The sequence below is a fragment of the Aquarana catesbeiana genome, linkage group LG02 (genome assembly GCF_042186555.1).
Source record: "Aquarana catesbeiana isolate 2022-GZ linkage group LG02, ASM4218655v1, whole genome shotgun sequence".
In the NCBI taxonomy this organism is placed as follows: Eukaryota; Metazoa; Chordata; class Amphibia; order Anura; family Ranidae; genus Aquarana; species Aquarana catesbeiana.
The window spans coordinates 764,033,927-764,052,762 of record NC_133325.1 but is presented as its reverse complement, the minus strand read 5'-3'; the positions used below and the strand labels follow the sequence as shown (position 1 = coordinate 764,052,762).

The window sequence follows — 18,836 nt, the reverse complement described above, 5'->3', positions numbered from 1 at the left end:
ACTGGAACAATCCAAATCCTTATGGCTGTGAATCCCAAGATAGATTGTAACATAGGTAGTGGCAGACTGGAACAGTCTTCATGGCTGGGGGCCATTGATTAAATTACAGCACAGAATAGAAGCTCTACTCACAAAACCTGGAACATGATCAGTCCATAGGTGCAGCCGCTTGGAGAGTAGTCTAGCATCCAGTCCAGGAAGTGCTCCAGGGGAAAAAAGCCCCCTGAAGCTCTCCAGGGCTATGGACTATTTATCAGCTTCCCCAGCCACCATCTGGGCACACCTCCCCAGGGATTGGCTAGGCTCTGCTCAAAATTCAGGCTGGTAATTCAAAATCCCCCTCCCTAAACTCTAGAAACTTCTTCTAGAGGCAGGGGGGAGCAATCGAACTCCCAACCTGTGAAGCTCTGAACAGACCAGAGTAAACAATCACTGCTCCTCTGATTACAGAAAGAGCCAAAAACGAAATTTAAATAGCATCCTAACTAGGAGGGTGCTACATCTACTACAATAGATTCACATGCAGATCTGAAATACAGTGTGAACATAATCTTGTGTGTGAAAATAATCCTGCATAAACACATGCAAAATCACACGAAAATCGCATGAAATTTACATGCATGCAGTATATTGTACCATTTCATAGTCCTGACTGCTGCACTGTATACGCTATGTTCCTGGTGCCCAACCTGTAGCCTGGGCCCCTGCACACAATAGTCTGTGTTGCCTTATTTCCCTGTTTAATAGTGATTTCTATCAGTCTCATGTAATACAGTTGTGCTCATAAGTTTACATACCCTGGCAGAAATTATGATTTCTTGACCATTTTTCAGAGAATATGAATGATAACACAAAAACATTTATTTCAGTCATGGTTAGTGTTTGGCTGAAGCCATTCATTACCAATCAACAGTGTATACTCTTTTTAAATCATAATGACAACAGAAACTACCCAAATGACCCTGATAAAAAGTTTACATACCCTGGTTATTTTGGCCTGATAACATGCACACCAGTTGACACAAATGGGTTGGAATAGCTATTAAAAGTAACCATCCTCACCTGTGATCTCTTTCCTTGTAATTAGTGTGTGTGTATAAGTAAATGTAAAAAGTGATCCCTCGCGCTACTAAGTGAACAATATCTAACTAACTTATGGTGTGAAAATGCTGCTAGATCTAAAGTGAACACAATGCACAAAAAAGTATAACAAAGAGGGTAGTGATGTGCGCAATTTCCTACAGTGGTAAATTCTAAAATACTAGTAAATGCAATAATATAGTCCAATAAAGTGAAACGCAAACAAAATTCCCCAAAAAAGTAAAATTGTTCTTCTGAAAAGTGATAACAAGTTCTTCTTAATATATAAGCCTTCACAAAAGCTGAATGCTCACAGAGCACTTACCTCCATTAAGAGGATAGAAAGCCTTGAAAGTGTCCTTTAGTGGGAATGGGTACGCGGTGAGACTCCAGTTGTACCGGGAGATGTTTTCAGGGTGCTAGTAATATCCAACTAGGCTGTAGTCTCACTACACTGATGGTTCGCTGTTCCTTCAGATCCTGTAGTGACTGGATACCACTCCGGTTCCGACCATTAGAGGAAATATAAAAGAAAGCCTCCCATAGTGTAGTATACAAAACAAATCAATTTATTGAAATGCCAAGTGAATCCTTACATAAAAGCTGAAAAAAAGCAGGCAATTGCAAAACACGATATTTACGTCACTTACGGTTCGTTACACCATCCGACCACGCCCTACGCATTACGTCACGGCATGGTGTGTGTATAAGGCCACGTTCACACTGGTATGACATTACAGTCGTGCCACTTTGGATCTGACTTTGCCCTGTGACTTGAAGTCCGTCATGTGTCCGACTTGAATGAACAGAGATCTGACTTTGATCCCTGACAATACCAGGCATGTCAACAGGTGTCTGGTATGAATCTTTAGGGGGAACCCCACGCTCAATGTAAAAAAAAAAAACCCCCACGCCAAAAAACGGAGATAGGGTCCCCCCAAAATCCACACCAGTCCCTTATCTGAGCACACAGCCCGGCAGGCCAGGAAAGGGGATGGGGACGAGAAAGCGCCCCCCCCAAACTGTACCAGGCTGCATGCCCTTAACATGGGGGGGTGCTTTGGGACAGCTAAAACCAACGGACACTATTCTGTACTACTTCTCCTGGTCCTCTCTGCTACCTTTGACACAGTGGACCACCCTCTCTTCCTCAAAAAACTGCACTCCTTTTGTCTACGTGGCTACACTCTCTCTTCACTGGTTCTCATTCTACCTATCCCACCACGCCCTCAGTGTCACTTACAACTCTACTTCCTCTTCTTCCTTTCTCCATTGGCGTCCCTCAAGGTTCTGTTGTTGGATCTCTCCTTTACTCAATATACACTTCCCCCCTGGGTCAGTTGATTGCCTCCCATGGTTTTCAATATCATCTCTACACCGACGACACCCAAATCTATCTCTCCATCCCCCAGCTCACTCCATCTGTCTCCTCGCACATCACCAACTTACTAACAGACATATCAATCTGGATGTCACATCACTTCCTCAAACTCAACTGTCATGGACAGGTGTAACCAGATTGTGTGGACTGCAAAGAGGAAACCAAAACGCATGTAAAGTGAAATAAGAATAATGTTTATTTAAGATAAGTGATATAAATAAACAAACACCCCAAATACAAATAGTGCTCAACCAACCAACAGAAACCCACAGACAACAGATAATATATACAGCCAAAGGGAAGTACCAAAATCAAACACGTAAGCCAGGACAGGGTCATACACAGGGAGTCAGCAACTGAACAAGGGCAGGATAGGAGAGGGAGATAATGGATGGGATATGGATACAAGGGAATAGGAACACAGGAGGGACGGAATCAGGATGGGATCGGATACAGGCTCAGGAGCAGGCTCAGGTTCAGATACAGGTTGCAGGATACGGGATAACAGGTCAGGGCACAAGGAAGAAAGATACCAAGGCAAGCCTATGAGGGCTTGCCGGGTATTTATAAGGCTGTGGTAATTGACCTCATGTCACAGCTGATCGCAGAGTGTGCTGTTTGCTCCACACTGCCGGAGTGCACCCGCTGGTGGACACCGGTAGTACGGCCCAAGGATGCAACAGTGCCACCAGCAGGAGAGACCTCTTACTGCAGGTCCCAGGTGTTGGAAGACACCCGCTGATGGACACTGGTACTGCGATCCAAGAGGCCGATAGCACCACCAACGGGTAAACCCTCTCATGACAGTACCCCCCCCTAAAGGAGCGGCCTCCGGACGCTCTAACAAGGTGCAATTGTCCAAAGTTCATGACCTCCATCCGAACAGATAAGGGCACATCAGGCTGGGCATCGGGTACATCAAACTGGACAGTGGGTACGTCTGAGAAGACAGCGGGCACATCCGAGCAGGCAGCGGGAACATCCGAGATGACAGCAGGCACATCCGAGATGACAGCGGGCACATCCGAGATGACAGCGGGCACATCCGAGATGACAGCGGGCAGGAACATACCAAGCTGGGCAGCGGGCACTTCGAGCTGGACAGCAGGCGTATCAGGCTGGGCAGCAGGCACGGGCACTTCGAGCTTGGCAGCAGGCGCTTCGAGCTGGGCAGCAGGCACATCAGGCTGGGCAGCGGGCATGGGCACTTCGAGCTGGGCAGCAGGCACATCAGGCTGGGCAGCAGGCATGGGCACTTCGAGCTGGGCAGCAGGCACATAAGGCTGGGCAGCAGGTATGGGCACTTCGAGCTGGCCAGCAGGCGCATCAGGCTGGGCAGCGGGCACGGGCACTTCGAGCTTGGCAGCAGGCACTTCGAGCTGGGCAGCAGGCACATCAGGCTGGGCAGCGGGCATGGGCACTTCGAGCTGGGCAGCAGGCACATCAGGCTGGGCAGCGGGCATGGGCACTTCGAGCTGGGCAGCAGGCACATCAGGCTGGGCAGCAGGCATGGGCACTTCGAGCTGGGCAGCAGGCACATCAGGCTGGGCAGCGGGCATGGGCACTTCGAGCTGGGCAGCAGGCACATCAGGCTGGGCAGCGGGCATGGGCACTTCGAGCTGGGCAGCAGGCACATCAGGCTGGGCAGAAGGCATGGGCACTTCGAGCTGGGCAGCAGGCACGTCAGTCTGGGAAGCTGGCACATCAGTCTGGGAAGCTGGCACATCAGTCTGGGAAGCTGGCACTGAGACATCAGGCTGGAAGGCAGGCACAGGGACAATAGACTGGGAAGCTGGCACATCAGACTGGGAAGCTGGCACATCAGACTGGGAAGCTGGCACATCAGACTGGGAAGCTGGCACATCAGACTGGGAGGCAATCTTCAAGACATCAGGCTGGAAGGCAAGCTGCAAGACATCAGGCTGGGAAGCTGGCACATCAAACTGGGAAGCTGGCACATCAGACTGGGCAGCTGGCACATCAGACTGGGCAGCTGGCACATCAGACTGGGAAGCTGGAACATCAGACTGGGAAGCTGGAACATCAGACTGGGAAGCTGGAACATCAGACTGGGAAGCTGGAACATCAGACTGGGAAGCTGGAACATCAGGCTGATAGGCAGGCATCAAGACATCAGACTGGGAAGCTGGAACATCAGACTGGGAAGCTGGAACATCAGGCTGGGAAGCTGGAACATCAGGCTGGGAAGCTGGAACATCAGGCTGGGAAGCTGGAACATCAGGCTGGGAAGCTGGAACATCAGGCTGGGAAGTGGGAGCAGGTTGGGTTACTGGCAGGATTGTGTGAGTGGGGAAGAACTTCCGTTTCTTCTTTGGCTTAACTGCTGGAGATCTGTAGGTGGCTGTAGGACTGTAGACAGGAGGTGAGGCATACTGAAAGGAAGGGCTGGGATATGGCAAGTAAGGGGGAACAGCGGCCAGAGGAAGTTCTTGTGGGGAAGTTGCAGGTATTAGAGAAGAGGCAGGTGGGTTAAATGCAGGATAGGTGCAGGAAGTAGAAACAGGGCATTGATACTTGGTGGGGAGCAGGGTATATTGGACTGCAGCTGAGGTTGCCAGGGGTGATGGGAGAAAGGACATCTGAGCAGGCAGGTGTTTAGTAGCAGGTCTGGTTTGTGGAGAGCTGACAGAAGCTGGGCATAACATGTCTGACCATGCCTGAAGTACAGGTAGCACAAAAGTGGGCTCACATTCCCTCTGTCTGACCAGCGACTGCACTTCATCTATACAATCTTTCAACAACTGTTTGGGACAAACCGAATAATGCTCAAAAAAGGATGCAGAGTCATCCTCCAACAGCCATACTAAGGACGCAACCTGGTTAATGCTGAAGGGGGGAGAAAAGTCATCATGGCCCTTTGGGATACAAGGCAGAGCCAGCTCTGTACACATTCCAATCAAAGGCTGAACATCCTCAAACCGTATACTGCCCTGATCGACCACAGAGTGAGCTAAACGGATAATCTCCAGCAGCTGATCACTGGACCAACCTTCCAATGTCTGGCGGAGATATTCAGAACTCTCTGTTGCCAGCAGAGCATAATAAACAATTATATCTGAATTCATCCCAGCAAGGTGAAACAGAACCAAGATGGTTCCCCTGTGCAGCCACTTCTGGTCAGAGATGGCCTTGGTATACTGTCATGGACAGGTGTGACCAGATTGTGTGGACTGCAAAGAGGAAACCAAAACGCATGTAAAGTGAAATAAGAATAATGTTTATTTAAGATAAGTGATATAAATAAACAAACACCCCAAATACAAATAGTGCTCAACCAACCAACAGAAAACCACAGACAACAGATAATATATACAGCCAAAGGGAAGTACCAAAATCAAACACGTAAGCCAGGCCAGGGTCATACACAGGGAGTCAGCAACTGAACAAGGGCAGGATAGGAGAGGGAGATAATGGATGGGATATGGATACAAGGGAATAGGAACACAGGAGGGACGGAATCAGGATGGGATCGGATACAGGCTCAGGAGCAGGCTCAGGTTCAGGTTCAGATACGGGATACGGGATACGGGATACGGGATACGGGATACGGGATACGGGATACGGGATACGGGATACGGGATACGGGATACGGGATACGGGATACGGGATGTCAGGGCACAAGGAAGAAAGATACCAAGGCAAGCCTATGAGGGCTTGCCGGGTATTTATAAGGCTGTGGTAATTGACCTCATGTCACAGCTGATCGCAGAGTGTGCTGTTTGCTCCACACTGCCGGAGTGCACCCGCTGGTGGACACCGGTACTACGGCCCAAGGATGCAACAGTGCCACCAGCAGGAGAGACCTCTTACTGCAGGTCCCAGGTGTTGGAAGACACCCGCTGGTGGACACTGGTACTGCGATCCAAGAGGCCGATAGCGCCACCAACGGGTAAACCCTCTCATGACATCAACCTATCCAAAACCAAATTCATGATATTTCTTCCCCCACGTGCCTCTTCCCCTGATTTCTCTGTCAAAATCAACGGCTCAACTATCAACCCATTCTCCCACGCCACGGTCCTAGGTGTAATTGTGGATTCTGCACTATCCTTTTTGCCCCACATCCAATCGCTGTCCAAAGCTTGCCGTCTCAACCCCTGCAACATCTCCAAGATGTGCCCCTTCCTAACCTTCCTTCCACCCCAAAGCACCTTGTCCCCATGTTGATGAGGACAAGGGCCTCTTCCCGACAACCCGTTGGTTGTCGGGGTCTGCGGGCAGGGGGCTTATCGGAATCTGGAAGCCCCCTTTAACAAGGGAGCCCCTAGATCCTGGCCCCTTACCATATGTGGACGAGTATCCCTACCCATTCACCTGAAAAAAAAGTGCACACAGCACACAGGGTGTTAAAGTAATTTATTAAGGCAGCTCCGGTGTCTCTTCCGACTTCTTCTCCCCTCTCTGGGTCTTCTCCCATCTCCGGGTATTCTTCACTCTCTTTCCGGTTCTTCTCCCTCTGTCCACTGTCTTCTGCCTGGGTCTTTTCCTCTATCTTCTTGCTCTTTTGCTGGGTCTTCTCCGCTGTCTTCTCCCTCTGTTCTTCTTCTGATGTTGACTCAATGCTCTCTCCTGCTCTAATGCTGGGTGCGCGATGTGCCACTACTTATATTGGCATGGGGCAGGGTCATCGTGTTATGTCATCCGGAGGCCCCACCCCTTATGTCATCACCACCCAGGTACAATGTACCCCATACTTATTCACATAGGGTGGGTATCTGGGATCTGGGGGCCCCCTTGTAAAAGTGGGCTTCTAGATTCCGATAATCCTGCCGCCCGCAGACCCCGACAACCAACGGCCAGGGTTGTCAGGAAGAGGCCCTTGTCCTCATCAACATGGGGGCAAGGTGCTTTGGGGTGGGGGGGGCAAGGCCCCCCATGTTGAGGGCATGCGGCCAGGTACGGTTCAGGAGGGGGGTGCGCTCGTTCGTCCCCACCCCCTTTCCTGACCTGCCGGGCTGTGCGCTCAGATAAGGGTTTGGTATGGATTTTGGGGGGAACTCCCACGCCATTTTTCGGCAGGGGGGTTCCCCTTAAAATCCATACCGGACTGAAGAACCTGGTATGTTCTTGAAGGGGGGAACCCATGCGTTTTTTTTTTTTTAATTTGGCATGGAGTCCACCTTCAAGATCATCAGAGCACTAGTTGCGCGCCAAAGTCGGATCAGTTAAGATGGCGATCCGACTTTGATCCGACTTCAGTGATATTCAATGGGCTGAAGTAGGATCAAAGTCGGACCAAAGTAGTGCAGGGAGCATTTTCAAAGTCGGACCGACTTGTGTCGGACCAGTTAAGACGGCTCCCATAGGGAAACATTGATTTTCATGTTATGCGAAATGAGCTCCCAATGTCGGAGCATTTTTCATACAAGTGTGAACCCAGCGTAAAAGGTCAATGAGTTTCTGGACTCCTGACAGACCCTTGCATCATTCATCCAGTGCTGCACTGACATTTCTGGATTCTGAGTCATGGGGAAAGCAAAAGAATTGTCAAAGGATCTACTGGAAAAGGTAGTTGAACTGTATAAAACAGGAAAGGGCTATAAAAAGATATCCAAGGAATTGAGAATGCCAGAGAGCCAATGGCTGTGCTGCTATCAATCTATCCAATCAAGAGCCGGGACCCCGTGGAGAAAGGGACAGCGCTTCCCTGCCGAGGAGATGAAGGGGCTCAGGTAAGTAAAACTGGGGGGGGTGGCAAGGGGGCCGGTGACTGCCAGGTGTTTTTTCACCTTAATGCATAGGATGCATTAGGTGAAAAAACACGAGGGTTTACAACCCCTTTAAGAGCTGGGGTATGTAAACTTTTGATCAGGGTCATTTGGGTAGTTTATGTTGAAATTATTATTTAAAAAGAGTAAACACGGTTGATTGATAATAAATGGCTTCAAAAAGAAAAGTTTTTGTGTTATCATTTATATTCTCTGAAAAATGACCAATAAATCATAAATGCTGCCAGGGTATGTAAACTTATGAGCGCAGCTGTATGTCTTCAGTCTATGAATGTCTCCTGAAGCATGTTCCCAATCTCCAACAACTCCTATTGCATGCTCACTGTCTCTGACCATCTCTTATATTTTGTCTGCAGTCTCTGACCATCTCTTGTAGGACCGAGACAAGGGGTGGGTGCCCTGGGTGGTAGAGGATTTGTGCTACAAGGGGTGAATTTTAATTGGGGGTGGGGGGGTGTAATTGTGCTGGGGGCATATGTGAAATGAGAGGATTTGAGCTAAGCATGCAGATTAGTGTTTGTTTTCTTGAGGGGAGGGGATTTTTGCTGACACATAATGCTCTCTTCATCTTGGGGGAGGCTCAATTTGGCATGTTCACCCCAGGCTCTAGATGACCTTGTCCCAGAACTGATTTATTGTATAACGTTTGAAGTCTTTGACTATCTCTTGTATCATGCCTGCAGTCTCTGACCATCTCTTCTATCATGTCCTCAGCCTTTGACCATCTCTTGTTTCATTTCCGCAGTCTTTGGCCATCGGTTGTAATATACCCACAATCTCTGACCATCTCTGGTATTATGTCTGCAATCTGTGACAATCAATTTTATCAAGTCTGCAGTCTCTGACCATCTGTTGTTGAATGCTCATAGTCTCTGACCATCTGTTGTATTACATCCACAGTCTCTGACCATCTGTTGTAGTATGCCCACAATCTCTGACCATCTCTGGTATCATGTCTGCAGTCTCTGACCATCTCTTGAATCATGCCCATTGCTGAGTTGAGTTGCATCTTGATATAGCGCGGTCATTTACCCCACAGGGTCCCAATGCGCTTACAAACACATATACACATACTAGGGCCAGTTTATAGACAGGATCTGATTAACCTACCAGCATGTCTTTGGAATGTGGGAGGAAACCAGAGTACCCGGAGGAAACCCACGCAAGCACAGGGAGAACATGCAAACTCCAGGCAGATTTGAACCAGCGACCCTATTGCTGCTAGGTGAGAGTGCTAACCACTACACCACTGTGCTGCCCATCTTTGACTATATCCTGTTGTGTATGTAGCACCCTCTTAGATAGGTTGCTAGTTGGTAGGAAAATGTAGCTTTTGGCTGGGAGGTAGTTAGCCCAGTTTTGATTTGTATAGTCGTGCCCTTAGTTCTTCCCTAAGCTCAGTGGGGTTTTAATCTTTCACTGTTGCCAGTAGGTATCACTGGCACTACTGGCTAAAGTATGAGGTGCCAGACTAATATTCATAACTCATATTTCCCCCAGCCATCCTAGCAGTGGCAGCTGGTGCTCAAAATTTTTGGAGTGGGCGCAAACAAACTGAAAAATACTGAAACCCCCCCATTAATTGCAGCCACTTGTGCCCATCAAATGCAGCCATAGTGCCCTTCAAACACAGTCACTTGTGCCCATCATATGCAGCCACTTCTGCCCATCATATGCAGCCATTGTGCCCATAAAACGCAGCCACTTGTGCCCATCAAACGCAGCCACTTGTGCCCATCAAATGCAGCCACTGTGCCCATCATATGCAGCCACTTGCCCATCTAATGCAGCCACTTGTGCCCATCAAACACAGCCACTTGTGCCCATCAAATGCAGCCACTGTGCCCATCATATGCAGCCACTTGCCCATCTAATGCAGCCACTTGTGCCCATCAAACGCAGCCACTGTGCCCATCAAACGCAGCCACCTGTTCCTATCAAATGCTGCCACTTGTGCCCATCAAATGCAGCCACTGTGCCCATCAAATGCAGCTACTTGCCCAGAAAATGCAGCTACCTGTGCCCATCAAATGCCACCACTTGTGCCCATCAAATGCAGCCACCTGTGCCCATCAAATGCAGCCACTTGTGCCCATCAAATGCAGCCACTTGTCCATCAAATGCAGCCACTTGTGGCCATCAAATGCCGCCACTTGTACCCATCAAATGCAGCCACCTGTACCCATCAAATGCAGCCACCTGTGCCCATCAAATGCAACCACTTGTGCCCATCAATTGCAGCCACTTGTCCATCAAATGCAGCAACTTGTGCCCATCAAATTCCGCCACTTGTGTCTATCAAATGTAGCCACCTGTGCCCATCAAATGCAGCCACTTGTGCCCATTAAATGCAGCCATTTGTGCCCATCGAATGCAGCCACTTGTCCATCAAATGCAGCCACTTGTGCCATCAAATGCCACCACTTGTGCCCATCAAATGCAGCCACCTGTGCCCATCAAATGCAGCCACCTGTGCCCATCAAATGCTGCCACTTGTGCCCATCATATGCAGCCACCTGTACCCATCAAATGCAGCCACCTGTGCCCATCAAATGCAACCACTTGTGCCCATCAATTGCAGCCACTTGTCCATCAAATGCAGCAACTTGTGCCTATCAAATTCCGCCACTTGTGTCTATCAAATGTAGCCACCTGTGCCCATCAAATGCAGCCACTTGTGCCCATTAAATGCAGCCATTTGTGCCCATCGAATGCAGCCACTTGTCCATCAAATGCAGCCACTTGTGCCATCAAATGCCACCACTTGTGCCCATCAAATGCAGCCACCTGTGCCCATCAAATGCAGCCACTTATGCCCATTAAATGCAGCCACATGTGCCATCAAATGCAGCCACTTGTCCATCAATTTCAGCCAACTGTGCTCTTTAAATGCAGCCACTGTGCCCACCCCCACTCCCGGGGTTTGCGGCTCTGGCTGCATCATCCCCACGCAGATCGCGGCTTTGGCACGGGTGCTTCAAAATTCACCACCCCCTCCCACCCCCATCATAGGAATCCATGCATCTGGCACCCTGAAAGGGGCCAGGCGCATGGACGGGGGGGCGGCGCTCGTGCGCCCACAGTGCACAGGCCGCCACTGCATCCCAGTAGAAGATTCAGGCTACTATAGCATGATGGGGGAGGGTATAAATATTTGAGGAAGCCATATGGTAGCTCTCTTGCCTCAGGATGAAGCCTGGAGACTTTACCCTTGAGGAGCCAGTCTACTATCACTTCACTATAAGGCATCAGGAAGTTAAGGCTGGGTAGCTATTCCCTGGCCTCATCAGTAAAAGACTGTTTGCTGATTTGTGTGATGTTTGTTGCTGCAAAGAATAAGAGCCAGTGTAGCTTTATTGGGTGCAGCTCAGTAAATTATAAACAAATATATACCGCGCTGTCTATTAAAGAAATCAAACACAAATTAAAAAAAAAAACTAAAGCAGCCAGCACAGCAGTGGATAAAGTTGCAAAAATGACAAATTGGGTGAAATGTGCAGCGCTTATGTGATCATATAAAACATAACAAATAATATGAGTACAGAAAACGTGAATAATAAATGATGTGCTCAAAAATACTCCAGTCCTCTATTATGACATTTTTTTGGACATCACATGTCCAAGTTCCTCTGTTTATAGACATGAGGTCTATAAACAGAGGAACTTGGACATGTGATGTCCAAAAAAAAGTCAGTGACAAACTTCAAACATGTGTGATGATAATCCTCAACCTCAATTTGATTGAACTCAAATAGGTGTACACCTAGTGAATCAATCAAGCTTTGTGGTATAATATACCAAGGGGATCAGATGCTCTATCCAGATATGACCTCCAGATGGACCTCCGAACAGGTGTAAGGTATGGATGGACTCAGTAGATATAGGCAGTCAGCCCCATCATTAAAAGAAAGAGGAAGGCATATGGCGTAACTCTGTATGGAAATTTTAATACACAAAAAGCAAAGGAAATACACTCACGTGTTTAGCAGTAAAATCAAGTGCTTGTATAAAAGAAGACAGTGGTCTCCAAGTTCCTCTGTTTATAGACATCACATGTCATAATAGAGGACTGCTTGGAGTATTTTTGAGCACATCATTTATTATTCACGTTTTTTTGTACTCATATTATTTGTTATGGTTTATATGATCACATAAGCGCTGCACATTTCACCCAATTTGGGTGCAGCTCACACAGTGCTCCCCAATCTGATCTTTCCTTCCAGCCTCAGTAGTCAAGGAGTGTTACTTTCAAGTCAGGGAAGTTGATGATCTCTTCTTTGAAACTCAGCATTAAAATTTAAAAAGACATCTTCTAGACTGGTCACTGGGTTGGTGTGCATGGAGTCACTTGCTGGTAGGCTTTACTCAATCATCATCTGTGTGACTGTATATCTGTCACATTCTATCATCATCAATCAACGGGTACCACTACGTGTATCAACTCTCTATGATAATGAATATTCACTGAACTTTATGTGATGTTGGGGGCCACACTTGAGGCACCCCATAGCAAGAAAGTTGACCACCACTGCTCTAGATAATCGCATCTCGTCTATCATAATCCTAGAATCTACGAGTATAAACTTTTTTCCTTTTACTGTTGGGTCATGGAAGCTTTTTAAAAGAATATACCGGGTCCTGGTTTTACAAAGACTGAGGACCACTGCACTAAGGGATGGGGTCAAAATCCACAGAAAACGAACGGAGCACCAAACCAGTTGTCAAGAGTTCAAAAGAGCTAACCCAAATGTTTTTATTGTATGAGGAAATAAATTCAGTGTTTCAAATTGGTGTGGTCCTTCATTCTTTTTTTATGTGAGTCTTGACCTATTCTTCTCTTACTAAGAACATTTTAGGACAGACATTGAAGTGATCAGCGGTCACTACTCACAGTTTGATTTTGACTGCCACAGGATTTTAATTTTAACGGGTTTAACGTTTTTTGTTGTCATTTTGAAAAAAGTATGAGGTTAATAAACATATACAGGTGTATCTAAAAAAAAATGAATATCATCAAAAAGTTAATTTATTTGGGTAATTCAATTCAAAAAGTTAAACTCTATTATATAGATTCATTACACACAGAGTGATATATTTCGAGCATTTATTTCTTTTAATTTTGATGATTATGGCTTACAACTAGTGAAAAACCTAAAATTCAGCATCTCAGAAAAGTAGAATATTACATAAGACCAATAAAAAAAGGATTTTTAATACAGAGATAGTACAGAGATTTTTGGTTTACAGAAAAGCATGTCCATGTACAGTATAGTATGCACTCAATACTTGGTCGGGGCTCCATTTGCATGAATTACGGCATCAATGCGGCGTGACATGGAGTGGATCAGCCTATGGCACTGCTGAGGTGCTATGGAAGCCCAGGTTGCTTTGATAGCAACCTTCAGCTTGTCTTCAGTGTTGGGTCTGGTGTCTCTCATCTTCCTCTTGACAATACCTCACAGATTCTCGATGGGGTTTAGGTCAGGGGAGTTTGCTGGCCAATCAAGCACAGTGATACCATGATCATTAAACCAGGTACTGGTAGTTTTGGCAGTGTGGTCAGGTGCCAAGTCCTGCTGGAAAATTAAATTAGCACCTCCATAAAGCTGGTCAGCAGAGGGGCGCATGAAGTGCTCTAGAATTTCCCGGTACAGGGCTGCGCTGACTTTGGACTTGATAAAACCCAGTGGACCAACACTGGTTGATTTACTAAAGGCAAATAGACTGTGCACTTTGCAAAGTGCACTTGCACTCTGCAAGTGCAGTTGTTCCAGAACTTAGTAAATCAGGTAAAGCTGCACTTCGCAAGAGTACCCAATTACATGTAAGGGAAATAAAAAAACAGCAATTTTTCCGTCTCACGATTGGATGATGGAAGTCAGAAGAGCTTCTGCTCATTTACTATGCTTTGGAGCAAAGTGCACAGTCTATTTGTCTTTAGTAAATCAACCCCTATGTGTAGCTGCTCCAGATTCTGTCTGCTCCAATTTTAGTAAATTCCACCCCGTGAGTCTAAAATATTGAACTTTTTCACAATATTCTAATTTTCTGAGATACTGAATTTGGGGTTTTCACTAGCTGTAAGCCATAATCATCAAAATTAAAAGAAAGAAATGCTTGAAATATATCACTCTGTGTGTAATGAATCTATAATATATGACTTTCACTTTTTGAATTGAATTACTGAAATAAATAAACTTTTTAAAGATATTCTAATTTTATGAGATGCACCTTTATAAGCTGTGGTCTTGCTTATTTCAAGATAACTTACTTAATAATTTTTATTGGGTGAGGTCCTCTATATATAATTTTGCAATCTGTTATTCATGCATACAGTATTTTTCTCAGCAGTCATGGCTCTGTAGTTTAGGAATGCATTTCCTCATATTTCTGAGCAAACCACCATGAAGCACTAGTGGGGCAAGAAGACAGTTCACATAACTTTTCGGTCACCTTACTGTCAAGGTCTGCTGTTGGAGATTGCATATCTGCTTTATTTTTCAGTTTTGTTTCAGTGGTCCATTGCGGGAGGGCAGAAGAAGTGTGAGCGTGTGCCCTGTATGCCCAAGATTTGGAGTTTTCACTGAGCCTGCAGCATTAATTAGGCTGGCGAACATAGCAGGTAAGTTGCCTTCTAAACCAGGGTGGTGATTGGGATATTTTTTTTTTTAAACTAGTGGTATGCTGTAATGAAGTTTTGGTGAATACATAAATGCATTGTTTCCTTTTTATGAATCTGGAGTGTAGCTTTGATAAAAGACCAGGTCTGGAACAAGGAAGGGGGGCAGGAGGGGCCGGCGAGGGAGAGAGGGATGTTGCTGATCAATGAGCACCCCATGCATGTATGCTCCAGATTGGTGGTGGGGAACTAGCAAACCGTGTTCTCCCTTTCAGTTACTGCTTACTCCAGCATGCCCACTCTCTGCCTCCTTACCTCGACCACCCACAGCCAACACAATATAACACACCGTGCAAAACCAAACCGTCTAGATGTTCGAATGAAAACAAATGATTTTGCATGCACAGTGCACTCTCCATGTCAACAATGGTCAGCCAGGGCACTAAGACGTTGGAGAATGGAGATGTCAGAGCAGGCAGGGCAGTATGCCCATCTTCAACGTGGACGTAGTTCCACATTTTAGCCCTTGGCACTGGACGACTTTGTCCTGGCACTGTACAGCGCCTGCCATCCTCAAAGATATCAGACTGGTGTGCCAAGTGTGAAGGCTTGTATTCCAGTAGCTGAAGGACGTATATGGGACCCTGCCATGTCAGTACCTGTAGGTAGACCCTTCAGCACAGCAGCTTCAGAGCAGGGTGCTGTCGGAGAACCAGCTGAATGGTGACTTACATTCTTCTTCCTCATGCAGTGACCCAAGAAGTGTCGCAGGATCTGGGTGGGTGGGTGGATTTATTATTCTAATAATTGAAAGAAACATCTCATTAGTGCTCAAGTGTTAGAGGACATGACAGAGGATCTTGAAAATAAGGGAGGTTGTTAATCACTCAGATCCAAACAGTGCCCGGAATCACTCTCGGCTTGGTAGCCCACCTAAAGCCTCGTACACACGATCGGATTTTCCGACGGGAATTGTGTGATAACAGGCTGCATATATAGTGTAGCGCTAACTTAAATTACAAAGATTTTTACATTGAAAAAAATGCATACACAAAAAAATGCATACACAAAAAACGCAAATGACTGCATATATCACAAATATTGATGTGAGATACTCTAAAAGGCATCTATAAAAACAAGATTTTGAAAAAGGGTAAAAGTCCCATAGACATGATAGTGTTGTTCTCCACGTGGATAGCTGGTAAAGAAGTGACACAGGTATAATGAGTCCCCCGCGTAGAAGCAATGCAGGCTTACCAGAACAGTTGGACTCATACAAACATATGTCTCATGAGTCAGTAAAGCTTGTATTGCCAATAGGCAATGAAGTAGGGTCTCCCAACCAAACGATATGGAATCCAAATTGCATCTAGGACTCTGGGCAGAGCTCTTCTACACGTAACTCAGATTCTGACTCCTTTCTGTCTCTGGATGTGCTGCCCTGGCTCCCTTGCTATGCTGTGTACTTCTGTGGATTTGATAGTCTGACTGTTTTTTGTCTGGATGGCAGGTCTATAAATTTTCCGTGGACAACGGGGTGTTGTTGGATTTTCCGAGCGTGTGTACAAAAGTCCAAAGAATAAACACGTGGAAAATCTGCGGAAAATCCGATCGTGTGTACGAGACTTAAGATTTTTTGCTTAACGAACAAAAAAAGATGGAAAATTTTGAAAAAAAAAATCATGTTTCATAGTTTGTTATAAAATTTTGCAAACAGGTAATTTTTCTCCTTCATTGATATGCACTGATGAGGCGGAACTGCTGGGCACTGATAGGCTGCACTGGTGGGCACTGATAGACTGCACTGATGGGCACTAATAGGCACAGTTAAGGCGGCACTGATGGGGACAGATAAGGCGGCACTGATGGGCACAGATAAGGTAGCACTGATGGGCCCTGATGGGTGGCACTGATGGGTGGCACTGATGGGTGGTACTGATGGGCACTGATAGGTACCACTGATAGGTACCACTGATAGATGGCACTGTTGGGCACTGATAGTTGGCACTGATGGGCGGCACTGGTGGGCACTAGTAGGTGACACTGATGGGCACTGATAGGTGGCACTGATGTGTAGCACCGTTAATGAGGCACTGATTGTGGGCACTGATAGGTGGCACTGTGGGCACTGATGGGTGGCACTGTGGGCACTGATGGGTGGCGCTGGTGGGCACTGGTAGGTGGCACTGTTGTGTACTGTTGGTGGCACTGGCAGGTGGCACAGGTGGGCACTGAGGAGCTGGCGTCAGCTCTCCATGATTGGGACCGATGTCCCTCTCACAGCCGCCGGAGATCACCTTTTTTTATTCTGACAGCGCGAGGAGAAAAAATATCCGATTACCGGCTCTGTTTACATCACATGATTAGCTGTCATTGGCTGACAGCTGATCACGTGGTAAGGAGTCGGGACCCCTTACTCCGGTCTGTGGTACAGCGAGTCTCATAGACTCGCTGATCACAGAGCTCGCCGCGCGCACCCTGCAGGAGGCACACAAGCCGCTCGGGCACGGGAGGACGTCATTCGGCTATAGCGCGGATCTGAACAGGTTAAATCACTGCATTCTTCTTCTGTGTCATGCAGTGATGTTTGTGAACCTAAAGCTTTTGTGAGTATTATAAAATACTTTTACTAACAATGGGTGTTTGAGATAATGCACTTAGGTCGGTGCACCCTTTTTGTTATTTCCTTTTGGGTTTAACATTCTGGATAACGAACAGATAAATTGCTATCCTCTGCCAACAAAACTGGTAAATAGATCCTCTGGACTCCTTACCCTTTAACCATTACAAAAATGTAATATTTCCGGTCGCCAGTTCTTAGATACGGTGACAGCAGTAGGCTAATAGACATGTACAATTTGTTTTGTTATGAATCGAAATTCAGACTAAATTTTCGTTGTTCGGAGATTCAGATGTATCCAAATTTCCGAATCACAATAGTAATGAATTTTAACAAGTCCGAAATAAATTATAGTGAAAAATTATTTTAATTTGAAAATGAATTCAAAATGAAAACATATTACAATAAATGCAGTAAGATATAAAAGGGGAAATAAGATGATGATTCCTACTTAGTCTGCTTTCCTTTTAGAATAGAATGGAACAAAATAAAATAGAATAGAACATAACAGATTATAAAAGAATATAATAAAATAGAAAAGAATAGCATAGAATAGAGTAGAAAAAAATAGAAGAAATTAGAATAGAATAGAAAAAGAATATAACTGTTTTCCAAAATTTGAATTTCAAAATTGGAATTTTGAATAAAATAGGATAGAATCAAATAGAAAAAATATATATTTTTTCCAAAATTCAAAATTTAAATAGAATAGAAGAAAATTGAAAAAATACAGCTGTCTTACGAAATTCTAATTTTGAATAGATTAAAATAGAATAAAATAGAAAGAATATAGAGGCCTTCTGAAATTTCCAAATAAAAATAAAAATTTTGAATAGAATAGAATAAAATAGAGAATAGCCATCTTTCGAAATTCTAATAGAATTGAATAAAATAGAAAGAATATAGGCATCTTCAAAAATTCTAATTTAGAAAAAGAATAAATTAAAATAAAACAGAATAGAATAGAAACGAATAAAATAAAACAGAACAGAACAGAAATTAAAATAAAAAAATAGACTAGAAAATAAAGGAATAGAATAGAAAAGAATAGAAAAAAATGGAATAGTATTTAAAAGAATAGAATAGAATGCAAATAGAATAGAATAGAAAAAATATAGCCATCTTCCAAAATTAGAATTTTGAATAGAATAGAACCAGCTATTCTTTACAATGAATTTGGATCGATTCTACTTTTTCAATTCTAATTTGATTTGAAAATTTAAAATCCATTTAAAAAATCTGAAAACCAATACACAAAGCGAAACGAAACAATTTTTAGTAACTTATCAAATCGATCCGAAACTAAATACATTTTTTCATTCTGCACATGTCTATGGGCTTACAACATTTATTTTACCAAGTACAGAAAATACCTGTTAATCCTGC

General features: G+C 45.3%; 1 protein-coding gene across 3 annotated transcripts in view; it reads left to right on the top strand.

The window, feature by feature from the left end:
• Positions 1-18,836, top strand: part of LOC141129293 (beta-1,3-galactosyltransferase 5-like) — a 119,763-nt gene that overhangs the window by 70,255 nt on the left and 30,672 nt on the right. For 2 of the 3 annotated variants that reach the window (XM_073617236.1, XM_073617234.1), the window contains one exon: positions 14,716-14,833. The gene's annotated coding sequence lies outside the window, so the exon portion shown is untranslated. Of the gene's footprint in view, positions 1-14,715; positions 14,834-17,291; positions 17,437-18,836 lie in introns of those variants that run through there. The other variant, XM_073617237.1, reaches the window with a different exon arrangement.